Source organism: Psammomys obesus, unplaced genomic scaffold (genome assembly GCF_907164565.1).
Source record: "Psammomys obesus unplaced genomic scaffold, mPsaObe1.curated_primary_1811, whole genome shotgun sequence".
Taxonomy (NCBI): Eukaryota; Metazoa; Chordata; class Mammalia; order Rodentia; family Muridae; genus Psammomys; species Psammomys obesus.
In genome coordinates, this window is record NW_026586589.1 from 6,516,949 (window position 1) to 6,536,490 (window position 19,542).

At 54.1% G+C, this 19,542-nt stretch overlaps 1 protein-coding gene across 1 annotated transcript in view; it reads right to left on the minus strand.

The window, feature by feature from the left end:
* Positions 1-4,041, minus strand: part of Src (SRC proto-oncogene, non-receptor tyrosine kinase) — a 32,340-nt gene extending 28,299 nt beyond the window's left edge. The window contains exon 1 of the mRNA XM_055602237.1: positions 3,965-4,041. The gene's annotated coding sequence lies outside the window, so the exon portion shown is untranslated. The remainder of the gene's footprint in view (positions 1-3,964) is intronic.
* Between the last annotated feature and the right edge of the window lie 15,501 nt (positions 4,042-19,542).

Below are 19,542 nucleotides of genomic sequence, written 5' to 3' on the forward strand. Positions count from 1 at the left end.
GAAAGAAAGAAAGAAAGAAAGAAAGAAAGAAAGAAAGAAAGAAAGAAAGAAAGAAGGGAAGGAAAGGAAGGAAGGAAGGAAGAAAGGAAGGAAGGAAGGAAGGAAGGAAGGAAGGAAGGAAGGAAGGAAGGAAGGAAGGAAGGAAGGAAGCCTGGACCACCAAGATGGCTCAGATCTGTCAAGTCTAAAGATCAAGTGCCAGGATGCGCATGGCAGAAGGCAAAACTCCCCAAAGCTGTCCTCTGTGCCATGACATTTGGGGACACATACACACATACAAAAATAAGGGTTAAAAAAAACCTTCTAAGGCTGGAGAGATGGCTATCCCTGCTGAGGGCCAAGGTTCAGTTCCCGTATCAGGCAGCTCCCAACCGGTGCCTCTAGTCCCAAGGGCACTGCCAACCTCTTCTCACCTGGGGAACCGGTACTCATGCACATACATGCACATACATGCACATACATGCGCGCGCGCGCACACACACACACACACACACACACACACACAAGCGAAAGTTAAAAAAAAAAATCCTGCTGGATATGGTGGCACATGCCTATAATCCCAGCACTCAGAGAGGCAGAGGCAGGGGGATCTCTGTGAATTTGAGGCCAGCCTGGTCTACTAAGTGAGCCCAGGCAGCCAGGGCTACACGGAGAAACCCTGTCTCAAAAAACCTAAATATAATATATATAGTGCAACATTACAAATGGACAAGAAACACAATCCAATTTCAAGATGGGCAAAGAACACAAACAGGCATTTTTTCCCCAAGAAAAAAATGTAGCCGACATGGACAGAAGCTCATCACCAGGACCCACGAGAAGAGGCAAGTCAGTCACCGGAGACGCTGCGTCCCACCCACGGAGCATCTGCATCAGAAAGGCAGCCAGCACGAGGCAGTCGAGACCATGGGGCACTTGGACCGTCCCGTACTGCCGTGAGGCATCAAGCCATGCAGCCACTTGGAAAAACAGTCTGGCCTCCCTTTAAAAAGTCCAGCAGAGACTTAGCATGCCATTCAGGAGGTCCACCCCCGCTACATTAGCAGAAGTGAAGCTACAGCCACACAAAGAGCCACACGCCACAGCCCACGGGGCAGTGTTCACTGAGGCCCACCAACCAATGAACGTGTGAGCAGAACGTACACCTGCTGGGTTCAGCCAGGGAAGAACACCAGGCTTAGAGCTCACGGCTGTGCCCACCCACCACCCGACCTCCACTCTAAGTCTAAGCTTATCTCTCTCCTCTTCCATCCCCCTTGGCCTGGCACTCAGGCACTATTGGGCATCCTCCCATCACCCCTCACCCCATGCAGCTGCTCAGCAGATGTCCATCACAGAGTCCACCTGAATTCCTGTCCTCCTATTCAGGAACCATGATTTTCCCTTACTCCTATCCATCTCCCTCCTCCTGGCACCCGAGGTCTTCAGCTTGCCCGCCCTGTCGTTTTTCTCTCAAGATCTAATAATACAGCACACATCACCCCCATCTCAAAATAAAATAAAATGAGTACATCAAAGGGACATGCTAACTTCCACAGTCAGCACAGCGGTATTCATAATAACCAAGAAACAGCTCAAACGTCTACCAACCAATGAATAAAGAAAGGAGGAAGCTCTGTAATTTGAACCAACATGGATGACGTGAGAAGTGAAGCATGCCAGGCATCAAATTACGGGTCCCACCTGATCTCACTCACATGTGGAGTCTCAAAAGGTTGCTATCAGGAGCTGAAGAGACAGCTCAGCAGTTGGGAGTATTTGCTGCTCTTGCAGAGGACCTGAATTCAAGTTCCCAGCATCCGTAGGGTGGTGGCTCACAACCTGTCACTCCAGCTCCAGGTGAATGACGCCCTCTTCTGGTCACCTCAGATACCTGCACTCACAGGTACATACACACATATACACATATTTAAAATAAAATAAACGTTGACATCATGGGCTGGAGAAATGGCTCAGCAGTTAAGAACACTGGCTGCTCTACCAGAAGTTCTCAGTTTAATTCCCAGCACCCACACAGTGGCTCACAACAGTCTATAACTGTAGTTCTATGGGATCCACTGCCTTCTTCTGGTATGCAGATAAACATGCGGACAAAAAAACACCCATAGGCATAAAACAAAAATCTCTTACTTTTTAATGTTGGTATCCCAGAAGCTAGGATAGTTTACCAGAGGCCAAGGAGGAGAGAGAAAAGGGGATAAGGAAAGACTGATCCCTGTGCAGGGTGTTCTAGCTAAATAGGACGGAGAGGTCCCCATGTGCCTGTCACTGAACAGCTGGACGCCAATAGGTATCAATACACTGCACATTTCAAAAAGCTGAAAGAGCACAGAGAAACAGAGTGTGTGAGAAGACAGGCTCACTCCAGTTTGACCTTTATAAAACACACAAGGGCTAAGGCTGTGATTTAGGGTAGAGCAATGGCCTAGCAGGAGTGAGGCCATCTCAGCACAGAAAATCAATCAAAATCAACCAATCAATTAATCACGTTATCTATAAATACATACAATTTTGATGTCAATTTAAAAACTGTTTCATTACATTTCATTTTTTGAGATTTATTTATTTGATGTGAGCATTCTGTCTTGCATGTATGTCTATGTATCATGTGCATGCCCTGTGCCCAAGGAGGGCAGAAGAGGGTGTTGTATCTCCTGAAATTAGAGTTAGAGATGGTTGTTAGCCATCGTGTGAATGCTGGGAATTGAACCCAGGTCCTCTAGAAGAGCAGCAAATGCTCATAAGGGCTGAGCCATCTCTCCAGTGCCTACATTTAGTGTGTATGTGAGTGTGTGTGGGTGCGTGTGTGTGTGTGTGTGTGTGTGTGTGTGTGTGTGTGTGTGTGTTTGGAGGTCACTCCTGCTACTGTTTGCATAAGGAGGACAAATGACAACTTGGAAAAGTTCATTCTCTCTACCATGTGGGCTCCAGGGCCACACTCAGGTTGTCAGCCCTGATAGCAAGCATCTTTACCTACAGAGCCATTTCACCAGCCCTCAAAAACATTTTAATCTGTTAATAATAGCTATGTATGGAGGCTGGGGAGATGGCTCCATGCGTAAAGGGCCTACTACGCAAGCAGGAGGCCCCTGGTTCAGATGTCCAGGACTATATAAAGCTGGGCATGGCGGCACGTGCCGGTCACCCCAGCGCTGGAGGCGATGACAGGCAGATCCTGGGGACTTTCTGTCCTAGTCTAACTGGGACGGTGAGGTGCAGGTTCAGTGAGAGACACTTTCACAGAGAGTAAGATGGGCAAGTTATTGAGCAAGATGTCAAATTCCAGCCTCCACGCATGCTCACAGGGCCCCACACCCCCACACAGACAAACACAGGGAATAGCCACACAATGAAATATTATTTGACAAGAAGCCTTGGCACAGCCATGTGCATAAAACAAACAAGTAAATAAATCTCTTATTTTTTAATGTAGGTCTTGAAAACATGACCCTCAGTCAACAGAGCCAAGCAGCTCTGTCCAGACCATGAGATGGACCGCTTCAAATGGATTAATCTCATGGGAATTTATCTCATTACTGTGACTTTTTTTTTTAAGCTATCCTGAAAAATCAGTGTTCACCCAACAGATTGGCAAATTAATACTTCTATAATTTAGCCTCAAGTCCAGGAACATTTCCAGTCTGGTAGGAGAAAGGGGAACCAGGGAGGGTAGCATGCACGCCAAAAGACACTCTGTTAACACTATCCAAATTAAAACTGCAGAGTTATATCACAAGTTCAAGACCAGCCTGGGCTACATAGTGAGCTGAAGGCCAGTTTCGGCAACAATAAGTCGGAAGTCAGCCTGGGTTAGACGGTCAATTGGAGGCGAGCTTGTGCTTTGTAGTGAGCTGGCCTACCCGTTCAGAGGAGGTTAGCCTAGTTACCAGGCTACATAGTTAGTTCACAGTCAGCCTAGACTATGTGAGATTCCAAGTCAGAAATGGACATATACCCAGCTTACCTGCTTTCGTTCAGATCCTGGCTCAGCCTGTCATGGCTCCACAGGTCACTCAGCGCTCTCGGCCTCCGTATTCTGTCCTGCGGAAGGATGTTCATCAGTGACCTCTCCACGAGGCTGTAGTGAGCCACGTTCTCCGCCAGGGATCAGTGTTACTATGGACACCAGGTGACTGTCCCAGGGTGAGTGGGCAGAGTGTGCTCCAGCAGCCAAGCAAGCTTGCTGCAGAGGCAGCCCCACCCAGGGCAGGGCAGGGAGAGGAGCCAGGTCCCCACAGCAGGGATGGGGTCTCTGGCAAAGGGAGTCTTTGAGTCACCCATCCCTGGAGGGTCCCTGGGAAGGAGGAGAAGAGATTGCATACCAGCTGGCTGCAACCAAGGGGTTGGGCACACGAAGGAAGAACCACGGACGGTGCTGTGGCCCGCAGAGCTCCACCCAGCCCCCACTCCCCAGATCAGGAGAGGGACTATTCAAAGTCACACAGAACTCCCAGCCCTCCCTCCTCTCCCACCACCCAGAGGACAAACCCTAGAAGCCGTCTAAATTGGGGGCTTTCAGAGGAGGGGTGACTCCCAGGAGCAGGCACCGTGCTAAGTCGTGCGTTCCACTCGAGAGCCCAGGACGCTCCACCCCATCCCTGTGTGACCGCCTTCTCTCTGTAGGTGAGGAAGCTGGGGTACAAAAAGGGTTATCAGTTTGCCGAGGGTCACACAGCAGCTAAGACACAGCGGGAGGATGCAGGTGTGGATTGTGAAGGATCCATGGCACCCTGTACCCCAGGATCCACCCCCTGATGAAGGCACCCGCAGGGCCTCCACCTGCCGCTGCCCAGCCTCCCTGAGGCTGTTCCCAGCAGGGCCAGGAACACCAGCAGCACCACCGAGCACCGGGAAGGTGGGCGTGTCTGCCTCGTAGGAATGAATGAGTAGGAGGTGGCAGGTGGACTGGGCAGTGCAGGGACCTCCACAGGTGCCTGCCCAGCCAGACCAGGGGAGCATCATGCTTCGGGGGTGTCCTGGACAAGTCCTTCGGAACCTCCTTCGGTGTCATGGTGTCATTCTAGGGGGGCAGCATGCTGGCCTATAGGCTGCCTTGGCAAAGGGCCTCCTCTTCCCTCCCATGCTAGCTCCCCAGCTCTTCCAGGCCCTGGCCACAGGGACAGCGAGGCAGCTATGTCTATGTGCAGGGCTGACAGGAAACATTCAAAGAAGCTAAGTCGGGGCCTGAACCACCCTCTGACATCCCGGCATCACCGGTCCCAGTTGACCTCATGAGGAGTCACAAGCTCACGAGCCAGCTCATGTTTTCAAAGGGGAACAGAGGCTATGCAGAAAGAGGGGTACATAGTACAGACCCCAGGAGCCAAACTGACACAGCTTCTCCTCCAGAAAGCATGGGAGCCAGTGGGGCTCAAGGACGGGCCCCAGCTGACATTTAAACAGGCCCCAGCGGCGGCCCCCTGTGATGGGGCAAAGGACTTGGGAGGGTTTCGCCCCACACTCATCTCACAGGAGGGGCAGTCTCCCTACAGCACCATTCTGGGGGACGCTCCTAGGGACAGGCACCTGCTCCCTGATTCTGTCTATAGCGGTACCATGGGAACTGCCTGCTTACCTGGGTGGCCTTCCACAAGTGGCTTAGCAATGTGGAAAGGGCAAAGGGCTAAGGAAATACGCACAGCAGCAGTGACGAGTGAAACTTACTTGGCATCTACTGAGCACCCTCACAGAGACCCATGTAGCCCAGGCTGGCCCCAAACTCACTACGTAGCTGAGGATGAAGTTCTGAGTTCCTACCTTCATCTCCCAGATTGCATTTACACGGTGATGGGGGCTGAACCCAGGGCTCCCTACCACTAGCCCATCCCCAGACCCTTTTACCAGTTTTCTAGAGATAAGCGTCACACTACATGGTACTGGCTAGCCTAGAACTCAGTATGTAGACCAGGCTGACCTCGAAATCAGAAACGCACCTGATTCTGCCTTCCTCCCAAGTACTAGAATTAAAGGCGTGTGCCACCATACCAGGCCTATGTGTACCCATTTTACAGATGAAAAGAAGCAGATGAGTCTAAAATCCCATTCAGTGACAGCCGGTGATTCCTCTAACAATCCCCCAGCTTTTCCCTACAGCAGGCTGCCCCGGGCTCTCGGAGAAGCACCTGGGGCTGGGCTGGCCTTCCCTAGAATCTGGCATGTGGACAGCTCTAGCACAGACAGTGGGGCAAGGATAAACCCTCCTGCGGTTCACACCACCACCAAGGGGCTCTCAGCAGCTCCGTTTTACATCCGAAGACCAGGTCCTGGAGACATCCTAGGGGCCAGGAAACCCTTCCTTTCCACATGGTCCTCGAAGGAGGCGAGGACAGGCAGGCACAGGAGATCTGGCTGGAGCTATCCCAACTTAGTTGCTAGCACACGGCCTAAGGGACACCCCCAGATGGTTCATTAATGAGTTCAGGGAGTTATCATCACTAGGTGACCCTAGTGATGAGCAGGCCACATTCCATCTGGGCCTCACCCAGGGTCTGGGCACCAAGTCCTTGACTTACCAGGATGAGGCAGTGACCTTGGAGGGACCTTAGCTCCAATCTTACCCTGACCTCTCCAAGGTCAGCCCTCCCCGCTAACAGCAGGCGGATGGGCCCTGAGAGGGGCTGCCAGCCGGCCCCTGCCCACGGGGCCCGCTGTTCCCTGCCAACAGCTCCGGTTGCTTCTCAACTCTGGGAACACGGTGCCCCCTCCTCCCCGCCCACACCCAGGTGGCATCTCCCTTGGGGACATGGGTGGGCAGGAATACCAAGTGGCCAAGCCCCAGCGCAAGAGCAGCCCTAAGCTCCTCCCCCACCCATTAGCCCACGGGCGCTGCCCCCTTCCCCCTGCATGAACTGAAAACAATACTGAACACGAGTGGGGACCAGTGTTCCAAACACTTAACCCTCCTGCCTGCTGGGGGCTTGCTGCTCCATCTCTCCCTACCCTCGCCCATGCATCACTCCTAAATGACCTTCCAGCCTCTAGGCTTTTGCATTGGCTGTTCCCTCCTGAGAGGCTGATCATGGTCAGCTCCCAACCTCACCCATCCGTCATCGTACCCAGGTGAAAAGAAGCGGTCCTCTTTATTTGGGCTGACAGAGCCCTCCCTCACCACCTAGGTTCAAAACCCGGCTCCAGCCCTTCCTTACTGTGTGGCCCTGGCACAGTTTCTCGACCTCTCTATGCCTGTTTCCTCTCTGATATAATCAGGACACAAGCAGCCTACTTTGAGAGAACGAAGTAAGCTCCTATCTGTGGAGCCAAGAATAGAGTCCAGAGCCCAGCAAGCATGCTCCATGTCTGCTGCCATCAGAGCAGCGACTACCATGTGCCGGCCACCTACGAGGCACTATACTCTGAGCTCAGCATGGCCACTGAGCACAGCAGGGAGGCTGTAACCTCACCAGCAAACTGTACCAGGAGAGGGAGAAGGCCGCTGGCGGGAAGCCCACTGTTCCGATGGGCTTCGGGTAGATTACAGATTTGTGGCTATGCAGAAGTACATACACTGAACGGGAGACACTGGAGATCTTCTTTAGCACGATGCAAGGGAGAGCAAGGGAGGTGGTCAGGGCCGGGGGCTCTACGATGGCTCCTGGGATACAGAAAGAAGATGGCTACATTGCTTAGTGAACCATGCCTGAGTACCCCAGTACTCAGTATCCAAGTACCCCAAACAGACAGCCAACTGCTCTCACCAGCACGCTCTTCCAGCCCACAGCCCAGCCTGGGCACTGGGCATGTGGCACTGCTCCTCAGGTCTTTGCCTCCCTCCATGTTCTCCCTTCTGACTCCAGTTCCCAGCCCATTGCTGTTGCTCTTAGGGCCTTTGCATTGGCAGTCCCTCCCTAGGTCCTATTCTTGAGAGTTGTTAAGCCCACCCCACTCCCAGAGCCAGTCAGTCTTCCGGCGTAAGCATCTTCCCAGCTGCCCTGTACAGTAGCAACCCATCCATCTCCCAGCTGGCATATCAAGCCCCGTGCCCATCTTATGTAGGGCCCACAGCACTGGCTCCCTCTAACAGACCATGCACACGGATCCCTTGTGTGCTGGTTTTCTGTCTGCCCTGCCGGTCAGCAAACACTGCAAAGGCAGGGGTTGTGTCCAGCTGGTTCTCTGATGTAGCTCCAGCCTCCAGAGTATTGTCCAGCACATAGAAATGCCCAGAGTACATGTCTGGATGGATGGATGGATGGATGGATGGATGGATGGATGGATGATAGATGGATGGATGGACAGATAGGAAAATGTATTGTAGATGGATGGGTGAAATGACAGACAGGTAAGTGAATGGGTAGATCTATACATGGATGGACGCCACTGAGGAACAGACAGTTGGGTGATTAGGTAAGTAGGTGGGTGGAAGGATGGATGGACGGATGAAAGATGGCTGGGTGTCCGCTAGATGAGTGGATACAGAGGTAGGTGAAAAGTGGGTGGGTGGGCAGTTCGGTTGGGCCCCACCTAGAGCCTCCCAGGAAGAGGCAGCCTAGACCACAAGTCTATCCATACACAGGGGTTAAGCCCCATTGCCTGCTCTCCCTGGAACCTGTCAACTGCATGAGTTCCCAGCAGAGACTCTGACCATCCAACTTACACAGGCAATGTAAAATATAAAGCAACTCCAGTCCCCAAGCCCCACCCAGCACAGGCCTGGGCCAGGAACTGGGTGGGAGGTGGGGGAGGGCCTTTGCCAAGTGAGTAAGGAATGAGCCAGGAGTAAGGGGAGGGGGGGAATGGATCCAAGAGCCACAGCCGACAGAACATGCCTGGTCCTGCATTCTCAGTAGAAGCATGCATGCTGGGGGCTGTCAAGCCTCAAACCGGCTCTGCCAGGGCCACTGGGCAGAGCGCCTGCAGGCTCCAGCTGGCCCCGGCAAAGGTGGAGGGAGGGAGGGAGGGGTGTTTTTGGACCTAGGGCCCTCAGCCTGGGAAGATACAAAGTAAGGAAGTGGGATATGGGGCTCACACCACAAGGCCAGTAGAGACAGACCCGTCCCTGTTGCTCTCTTCAGGACCTGAGCCCCTGACCTGTGCCTTGGAGAACAAGATCCCTTCCCACTCAGCTGTGTCCAAAGTGTCCACCTGCAGCTCTCCGCCTTCAGCGCCCAAGGCCAGCCAGGAATGCAAGCTAACACAAAGCTGTAACTTACAAGACTCTCCCTCTCCCCCACCCCCCTTTTGTTTTGGTTTTGTAATTTAATCAAGAGTCCTTGGAGCATGAACCGTATAGATGACAATGTTATGTTGCAATGTCAAGAGGCTGGAAACCCCAGTGGGAGAGGGCAAGGCCAGGAAGTGAGTGGAGCCTGAGCAGGGCAGGGTGAGCGGGGGCCCTGGGGCTAGGCAGTAAGTGAGCTGGTTCAGAATGCTGACCTGTTCTGCTAGGCTAGGAGGCCCTCTGCAAACCGTGTTGCCCTTCTGGGCTGTTGTTTCCCCACGTGGAGAGAGACTTTGGCTCTGATTCCAGGAACCCTGGACCCCGAGGTGCTGATATATCTAATAGAAATGCCAGCCCTGCCCTGAGCTCAGCTGTGGAGGGGCAGGCCCTCACACCCAGACACCTGCAATGACCACGGCTCCCCAGAAGCACCAGGAGGCAAAGGAAACTGAGGCTCAGCTCCCACAGCAGGTTTGGAGTCAAGCTTTCCCCATCCCAGGAGCATACAGAGCAGTCTCCATTTCCCAAGACAGAAACGGGTATGCTTTAAAGTTGCTGGCTGGGATTTGGAGGCCAGGTTCTCTATAACGCTGGCCTTGCCCAAACCCAGCCCCGCCCCACTGTATGAGCCCTGCCATGGAGAAGCCATGCTCAACCTCAGTTTTTCGATTGACCGTCAGTAACCTGGTTCCAAACTTTGTCAGTCAGCTCCAAACACTCCCTGAATGCACTTCGCTTCCTTCTCTCATGCACCACCAAACTGGAGCAGAGATGCCAATCTGAATCCTTCAGCTCTTGACCTCCTCACAGGCCTCACCCCCTACACAGAAGGCCCTGAGTCCTTCCTGGTCACCACACCAGCCCTACCTGATAGCCAATCCAAGCCAAATGAAAATATATAAAGGCAGGTTTGTTGAGGGCAGCTCTTGGTTGGATCCACTGGTCCCAAAGGAAGGGGGCCAGGGAAGTTGCCATATGGAGGGAGACAGAACAGGGAGAGGAGGCAGATAGAGAGTTGAGGAGGAAGAAACGGGACCAAAATGTTTGGATTATATAGGGAAGAGCCTCTGGGGGAAGAGGAAATCCAGGCCCTGAGCTGTAAAAATCAGGGTAGAGAGCCAGGTATGCCAGCCAGGTACTATAACAGGGAGAGCCTGAGGGATGCTGGGAGAACCTGGGGGCCAGGTCCAATTTGGTATGTTAAATAGGCATCTCAGCCTCGTGTCCTGAGTCTTAAACCCAACACTACCCTTCCCCTCATTTCCCTCTACTGTACAGGCCAATAGCTCCACCTTCCCTAGAAACATCATGCTCCTACCTCAGGATCCCTGCCCATGCTGCTTCTGCCTCAGGGCCTTTGCACAGGTCATTTTCTTTGCCCAGAGTTCTACTCCACCCCTACTCCATATCTACATGACTCAATCCCTCACTTTCTCATCACTCCTGTCACCCACTCCAATAGGCATTTCAATGGAAGCACCCCAGCCAACCCTACTCTCTTAAACTCACTTCAAAAGCGACCTTTTCAGGGGACTTAAGGGCTCCTCAACCCTGCCTGAGGGCCTCCACTTCTCTTTCCTGGCCTGAGCCTTCACTCTGCTGTCAGCAATCTCTGGATGAATACAGAGGCACCTCTATTCACTCACAGCTGATACTTGTTGGTAAGTGTTGTATTAAAACTAGCACATAGCCAGGACAGTTGAACACCTTCAAGATGGAGCAGACAGAGAGGCCAAAAAGCACCGGTCCAGTAAGGGGAAGGTGCCTGGGGTAGAGGGATGGAAGGAAGATGGACAAATGGGAAGATGAATGGGTTAATGAAAGATGAACAGGAAGGACACCCATAGGAGGCTCCAGATTTGCCAGAGATGCCTAGGCCCTTGAGAAATGGTCAAAACGGGGAATAGACACTGAGCTCCCCGGCCAGAGCAGCCAGGCTTTGCAAGTCACTGGGTTCCCACCCTTGGCCTCAGAAAGCTCCTTCTCCCAGGGGATGAAGGACAGACAGCCCTACTCCCCAGGGAGGGGGCTCCCAGGCTCCATCTGTCTCCCCACAAAGGGGCTTTGTCCTTGGAGCTAAGAGCCCAGGGTGCCCGGAAGCTGCCCCTTGGCAGCCCAGCAAGGCTGTGGCTCTGGGCCAGGGTCTCCCAGAACTGTATAACACTGGACACAACCCTTCAGAGGATAGCCCCCATTTCTGTTGGGGGGGGTAAAGAAACTGAGACTCAGGAAGGCGAAGTCACTTAACCAAGCTCCCCCAGCTGGAATCAACGTGAGGCTTCAAAGCCAGGCCTGTTGGGTCCCACAGTAGATAGCTCTCAGACCCTGGGAGGCTTACCCAAAAGGAAGGAGGCAGGGATCTGGACCAGAGCCCACACCAGGTGTCCGTGGAACCCACCACAGGATCCCCCCATTTCCTGAGGGGCAGTGTGACCAAGAGATGCTGTAACAGGGGACTGTGGCAACCCTTCCCGGCCCCCACCCCGGCTCCTGTTATTCCCAAACACGGCCACTCAGCAGGGCTCCCGGGACCACTGCAGCAAGGCCACACCGCCTGAGCCAGGCATGACCCACAAAAGTGGGTACACCCCTCTTCCTTGGGGACCTCCCACCTCATAAAGCTGTATGTAAACACCTCGGCATGTGCTCCAGGGTGTCCACAGAGGGTACTGGGTCCAACCCCAGCTCCCAGTACTCAAAAGGAGCACACACTATATCATGAGGCCCTGCTCAGGCTCCTCCTCAGAAGGCCAGCCTCCGTCCTCCACCCAGTCAAGGGCCTTGAACCCGGCCCTGCTTCATCCTCCTGTCCTCAACCACCTATACCCGCGCTGCCCATCACTCTAAGACGACAGTCTGAGTGGGCAGGATGCACCAGGCCTCCTTCTCAGCACCTATACATGACCCATAGCTCCACAGCCCCATGCATGTACACGCCCACACATACACACACTCCCGGCTGCACATCGCACACACGCCTTACTCCCTGGGTCCTTCTGCTTAGCATGCTCTCACCCTTCTCTTTCTCATGATCTCTTGTGCACCCTTTAAGGCCGGGGTGTCCTTCCGGGAAGCCCCCTTGGCGTTGTGAGAAGGTCACCATTCCTGTGGCACTGAGCTCACAGTAGAGCAACCATCAGGGTCTGTAACTGGCTCCCCAGAGCATTGCTTCCAGAGGGTCCCGGTGCCCCCAAGCCTGGTCAGGTTGTCCTGTCCTCCAAGTGCATCTTCCCTCAGAGCCCTGGAGCAGCCTCCTGTGCCCCCTCCCCCATCAGGTGCGCTCCCCATCACTGCTCAGACACCATCATGGACTGTGCAGGGAGATCGGGGTAGAGGGCCAGGCAAACCCAAAGGGAGCCAAGGCCTGTTCTGACCATGATGCCCATGGATCTAAGGTGTGGGCGGAGTGGGTGGAGGGGGAGCTGCCTGCAAATGGCCAACTGGTAACCAAACCCACGTTGCTTCTAAAACTAGGGCACAGAATTGAAATGGGAACAGCAGAATTGTCCCCAAATAGAACAGTGGCTCATCTGGTTCCGGGCCTTGGGAACACCTGGAGGGGGGGGGTAGGGCGCAGGAGGCAAATCCTGCAGTGAGGACCCATTCAAGACCCTGTGGGTCTCAGGCTGACCCAGGCAAGTCTTTGATCACATCATCCTCTGCAGGAACAATGTCCCCTTCCTGCCCTACGACCTCGACCACTGCGGGAAAACTTCCTAGAGGCATAAGATATTTAGGGAGAAGGAACTTGTCATCTTCTGGACAACCCAAGAAAAAACTCTGCTGCCTCCTCACGTGGGTGAAGGACAAGCCATTTACCTGGGCATCTGGCAGAGGCAGAAAGAACGGGGCCAGCTTTCAGCCTCCCTCGGGGACTAGGTACAGCTCAGAAGTCCACAGGGCACAGCAGAGCCACCTGGGCAGTACAGGAGCCCCACCCTGCTTAGGGTGGCTGGTGGAGGAGCCACCTCATTGAGATGAGGAATGAGGAACTGTGTCTCCTGCCACATCTTCCAGCTGTCTGAGTGGGTTTCCTCAGAAGGGTGAGAAGGTGGGCTTGACTCACCATCCATTGAATCCTTAAAAGAAACCTCTCAGCTTTGCCCCTTCAGTGTTATGTGACCCTAGGCAAGTCACTTTACCTCTCTGATCTGTTCAGGCACTCACAGAGGAAGACAGACTCAAGACTCAGGAGAATAGGGGTGTCCTAGCTACTGAAGCAGAAAGAGTACCCAGCAGTCCAACCTTTGGCTCATCCAGTTTCCTCATCTATCAAATGAAAAGTGGTCGCTGGATTGTCTCCCTCACAGCCCAGCTGGGGTAGACAGGTAACCACACACAAGTGCTTCGTAAACTATAAAGTTCTGTACCCCAAGGAGTGATAACTGCCACACATCCCCTTAGAGGCAGAGAAAACCAGCCTAGAGGCAGGACTTGCCGGCTACAGACAGAGCTAGAGCCTTGAAAGATGGCGGAGAGACAGTAGATGAGGCTCAGGGGAGAGCCAGTACGTGAGGGGAGAGCCAGAGCTACTTTAGCTGCCGGGAGGCTTTGAGCAGCAGTGGGTACCTAGAGCAGTGTAGTGGTGGATCCAACTCTCAGAAAGCTGAGGCAGGAGGATCACTGCTGCCAGTCCTATAAGATGCCAGGGCTATAAGATGAGTTCCAGGTGAGCCTCGGCTATACAGCAAGACCTTGTCTCTCTCTCTCTCTCTCTTTCTCTCTCTCTCTCTCTCTCTCTCACACACACACACACAAAATAAGAGAATGCGGGACCCTCACAGGAATGAAGGTTCTGTATCCACAAAGGAAACCAGGAAACCAGCCAATGGCTCAGAGGTGCCTGCGGGGTAACCCCCAACGGAGACACAATAGAGAAGAGAGGCTGGGGCTGAGGAAGCAGCTCTGTCCCAAGTAGCAACATCTCCAGGAGCTGTGCAGAGCTGGACCCTTCTCTGAGCCTCTGCTTGCCACCACCAGAAACAAGGAAAGCACAGCTTGTACCCAGGCTGTGTGGACCCGCATGCGAAGCACCCACTCCCCGGATGGCAGATGCCTCATGAGGAGGGCCCCACACAGTAAAGGGGTCTTGGGCACTGCAGGTCATGGGATGGATGACATGTGATCAGGTTCTAGGAAGAGAGGCCAGAGCTGTCTTGGAGTAGCTAGATGGAACTGACAGGCTCCAATCAATACAATCCCTCCTAGACGCACAGGACATGACAACCACAAACCAAGGTGGCCGGTGCCAGCCCCGAGGGTTCCCAGATCAATTCGCCTTTCTGCCTCACCACAGTCACCTTCCTTCACAGCCTCAAAACACCCTGAGTGGGCCCTATGCCCAAGCACCAGACATACACTAGTATGCCTGACAGAGCTATACTAGAGCTGCACAGACTGGGGAAACTGAGGCACAGAGCAGTAATTTTCCCCACAATCAAATGCAGCAAAAAAGGCAACCATGCTAAGAGTCAAACCCAAAGCCAATTGCCTTCCTAGGCCTCACCGCTCCCAGGAGGCCATGCACCTGGACCATCCAATACCCACCAGCCACAGTTACACACCCAGGAAGTCAGGGAAGCCATATTGTGCCGAAGAAAGATGTCAGCCACGCAGGGGACACTCAACAGAAACCAGATATCCACAGTCACCCAGATGCCAGTAGTCCAGGCTCAAACCTCACTCACTGGATGACTGCAGCCACAGTCTTTAGCTTCCCAGAGCCCCTGCTCATCTTCCACAAAAAAGGAATGACGTTCCACCCACTCGGAGCAGGGAACAGATGCAGTGAGCCACCCTGCTGTGGTCCAGCTCTAGAGAACATGATGGGTGGACACCGACACTAGATAAAGGCGAGTGGAGGCCACGAGTTGGACAGGGTGGCTGGAGAGACGCTATCAGTCCTCAACAGGACCACCATGCTTCCTGGTGCCACCTTGCTTCCAACCCCCAGTGTCAGATTTTGGCTACAACAGTCCCACAGGCCCAAGGGGACCTAAAGACCCATGTCTATCATCACCAATAGCTGGCAGACGCCCTCTACCCGTCCCGGACCTCCCCTGCCCTACCCAACTCCAGGGTATTTGAAAACCCTGTCTCAGGTTTTCAAAGAAGGAAAAAGCACCATGATGAGGTCACCAGAACAGGAAGAAACAAACCACAGTCTTTCAATTTCTTTTCCATTCCAGCTTCTCCTTTCTAGAACACGTCTGAGAAGTCCCAGGGGGAAGTCACCTGCCCAAAGTCCCATAGCAAGGAAGTGGAGAGATAGGGGCTCTGGCTTCCTGTTCTAGGAGTCTACCTAATTGCCTAGCCCTCTGATTGGGCCACCTGGCAGTGCTGTGATCACAGGCAGGCTGACTGGTGGGAACAGTCCTACATCAAAAAAAGACATTAGCATTTTCTTCCTAGCTTGGCCAACTTGCCCTGGGTCTTTCTCCTTCATTTCCCCCACAGTGAAGAGAGACAGTCTGGATAGATCAGGAATGACAAACTCATAGCACACAGACAATGCCTGCTAAGCTTCTGTCCAGAGCAGACATTACTAATCTATCACAGCACTGTTTCCCATGAAGCCAACACTGGACCTCAAAATGGGTCCTGACACAGAACTTCAGCTGGTGAAATCCAAGTCAGGACTTCTTGTCCTAGCCAGAGAAGGGAAAATATATATAATCTACTGTGAACGTCAGTAGATTAAGCTACTGGAATTGCCACAGCAAAGCAGCTGTGATTTTACACTGGGCTTACCAGCGGAATGAGGCCTTGAACAGCAGGTTTTCCTCTCTAAGAGCAGCGAGGCAGAGCTAGCTCCAGTGAGGGCTTGTGGGAGCCCAGCCTCTCCTTGGTCCCATCAGCTGCAAGTCAACTTTATAGCTTCGGCCTTGTGTCACGGGGCAAGGGCCAACTTGCTAGAGGAGGCAAGACCTCAGCCCCTGTCTGGCTCTGCCCTGATCACATCTATTAAGTCCTGAATGTGTTAGGTACCCCATGTCCATCCTCCTGGGACATCCAGGGAGCCACAAATCACTGCCCCATTTCATGGATGAAGAAACTGAGGCCCCTCAAAGGTGATGACCTCTCCCCAGAAAGCCAGAGAGGTTTCTCCACAGACATGAGGGACGCTTAGGAGGCATGAGGGGCCATGAAGTCTGAAGGGCCACAGAGGGGCAGAAGGACCTCAAACTGAGACTGTGGTTCACGGTGGGGTCCCCACACAGGGCCCCTGAAGGGCTCTGAGACTCCAGTAGCATTGAGTTCTAAATGTGGAGTCCTGCAGCCCATCCCTGGCTGTCACCTGGGAAAGCCTAGACAAGGGGCCTTTTCTCTCTAGGTCTCACAGTTTACATCCAGGAAACCAGATCATCTTCTGCCACAGAGAGGGCAGGGCTCACGGTCACCCAGCACACTGGAGGCCTTCACTATCAACATCCTCTTCTAGACAAGCCCTGCCCAAACTGGGACCTTCAGACCCAGGTGTGTGCCAACACACAGCTGAGGCCATGGCCACACATATGGCAAGGCTGAGCCCAGAGATACCAACGGACTGCCCTATGCCACACACAGCAAACGGGTCCCACTCTCTGCGTAATGGCGAATGCCAGACACAGGGCCTTCTCTTAACCCTTAATGGAAATGGAGAGATGCTTGATCCTCATTCTTTATGAAGAAACCAAGTCTCAGAAAGACTCAATGAAGGGCCCAAAAACGTACAGCAAATGGGAAAGTCAGCAGGCAGAACTTGAACCCAGGCCTATGGGACACACAAGTGTGACCTCCAGTTTCCTGGCTGAACATCCCTGCTCTCCAGCTCACTCCCAAGCTGCCCCAGACCCTCCACTGCGCTTCCTGATCCCTGGCTCTCACTGCCCCTGGCTTTCTGGATTGAACTCCTACTGTACCTTCAAAACCTATCCTCATACTCCTCTTCCTCCTCTTGAGACCTAATCAGGCCCCCAAAGAATATGGGAGTCCAGACTATTCCATTAGCTCTGTGCCTTGGCCTCCTTAATCCAGTTCATACGGGGGACACCCATCAGCTCCCTGTGTAAAAATGGAGGCCAGGGTCCTCCTCAAGGCTCCTGGGGGCCCTCACAGGGACCAGCCCTACTGATAGCAGGCCCTGTTGGACCACCTCTCTCATAGCTCTCCCTTTGTTTCTCCACCAGTCATACACTCCCCCACCTCAGGGCCTTTGCACATACACCCCTCTGCTGGGCACACCTTCCCCCAGCTACATGCCCAGGCACCTCCTACAGTCTTCCTTCAAGAGTCCCCTGTTCTCCAGACCTTGCCTTTATCACAGCCATGATTATATCCGCATTTATCTGGTCACTTGCTTGCTACTTGGCCTATCCTCCATACTCCAGTTTGTAGAAGCCAAGGACCTGCTCACAGTTTCCCAGCAAGTCCCCAGGCAGATGACCTTCTGAGGAGAGAGGAAGAACACTGGCCCCGCCGCATTCTTGGCTGGCTGGCCACTGCTTCCCCCAGCTCAAGCCCCTCCCCCAGGAAGCTGTCTGCTCCTCCTACCACAAAGCAGCTCAACAAAGTTCCCAGGCCCTAGTGCATAGTAAGTGCTCAATGCACAATCAAAGTCAGCAGAGGACCACAGGGACAGCAAGGACAAAAATCACTTAACCATGCCCCCCTACATCCTGGGCCTTAGAGGATGGAAACACCCTATCCCCATCTGACGGCAATCAGGGAAGTAGCCCAAGCAAGAGCCAGCCTAGGTGCTGAAGGCTGGCAGAGGATGGGGGAAAGGGAGACAACAAGAGACAGGAGAAGGTGGGGTGGGAGGCACAGGGTTGCCCTAAGGCTGGAAGAACAAGGATGAACATGGAGGGGTGCTCCCAGCACTCATTCTCAGAGTGTACCCCAGGACGTAGTCAGGAGGTCTGCTGAGAGGTGACACATCGTTTAGTCATTTCCCCTTGTGGAAAGGCTACCTCACTGGGACACACCCCCATCACCAGGAGGGCCTTATGACTCTGCCAGGTGGAGGGAGCCTTTTCCAACAACGTCTGTACCTGACCCCAAACCACACAGCCTTCACTGTCACTGCAGGCTGATGGAGGCCAGACAGCAACTCGGAAGTCTACAGAAGTCTACGCTCCAGCAGACTGAGCTAGCCCCAGGTGGAGTTCAGCGGCAACAGCTCTGGTCATTATCGCGCCATATTCTTTACTGATTTCTCTGTCCGCCCTGCGTCTAGCACCAGGGCCTTGGATGTGCTAAGCCAGTGTTCCACCACTGAGTTCCCTCACAACCCAAATGATCAATCCTGCCTGTCAGGACGGAAGCCAAAGGGAACCCAGGGCTGACTATATTCACACAGCTGTGGGCCGCTGAAGAATGCTCTGCTATTTCTTTCCGGAGGGACTCTAGGACACCCTTGGAGGCACAGACTCAACCCATTCTTCAGTAGGCTGTGCCTTGGGCACCCCATTGAGCCCCACATATATGCCAAGCCCTGAGCTGCCTGCCGAAGTGCAGGAAGTAGTCACCTGAGGGCCGCTGGTGTGAAGAGTTCAAGGGGCAGGCCCTGGCTCAGATCACTCGGGAAAACAAGAAGCCTAGATGCCTGGAACTCCACAAGGCTGGGAAGAGAGCCTCATCCTCACTGCCTTGCCTACCCTGGTGACTGAATCTGACCTCCACCCAGGTGAACCTGCCACCACCACTGCCTTAACGGGCAGTCTGTGAGGCCGCGGAGACCTTGTTCAGGGGCCCATAAATCTCATCCGCCTCTGTCCACTTTTCTGATCTGAATGCCCCAGAGGCTTACGGGATACCCGGGCTGAGTCCCCTCTGTCCACTCCACCCTTCAACCAACCCAGCAATCCTGGCCAGGCCCACCTAGCACTGAGGAGGGCCTTGACTCAGAGAGCAAAGGCAGTTGTCCCCAAGACACACAGCACGACAAGTGGTGGTCCTATTGGGGACACACATTCACCTCCAGTACCTGCCCGGTGGACAAGTGGACCTGGTGGCGGCAGTGAAACCCCAAAACTTTTGCCAACTTCTCAGCCAGCCGGTCGCTGGGCCTGCGCAGGGGCGAGGCTGGGGGCTGGGGGCCCCAAGATAGGGTGGCCCAGTCCCTTCCAGGCCAGCAACACCAGGCCCTACCCGAGGCCCCAGCGAGACCCAAGGTGGTCGTTCGGCCCGCCAGGCGCCCCTTCCCCACCGCCCACCCAACCCCCACCGCCCACTCGGGGCCGGGGGGCAACAGGCCCGGCAGCCGCGATCGCCGGCAGCGCCGATCGGCCGGGTTTTCAGATGTGGCCTAGCCGAGCCGGGGACTCTGCGGCCGAGGGTCCCCGCGCTCCGGTGGCCCCCGCTCCCCGCCCGGCCTCCCCCGCGCATCCCAACAAAAGGCCGCG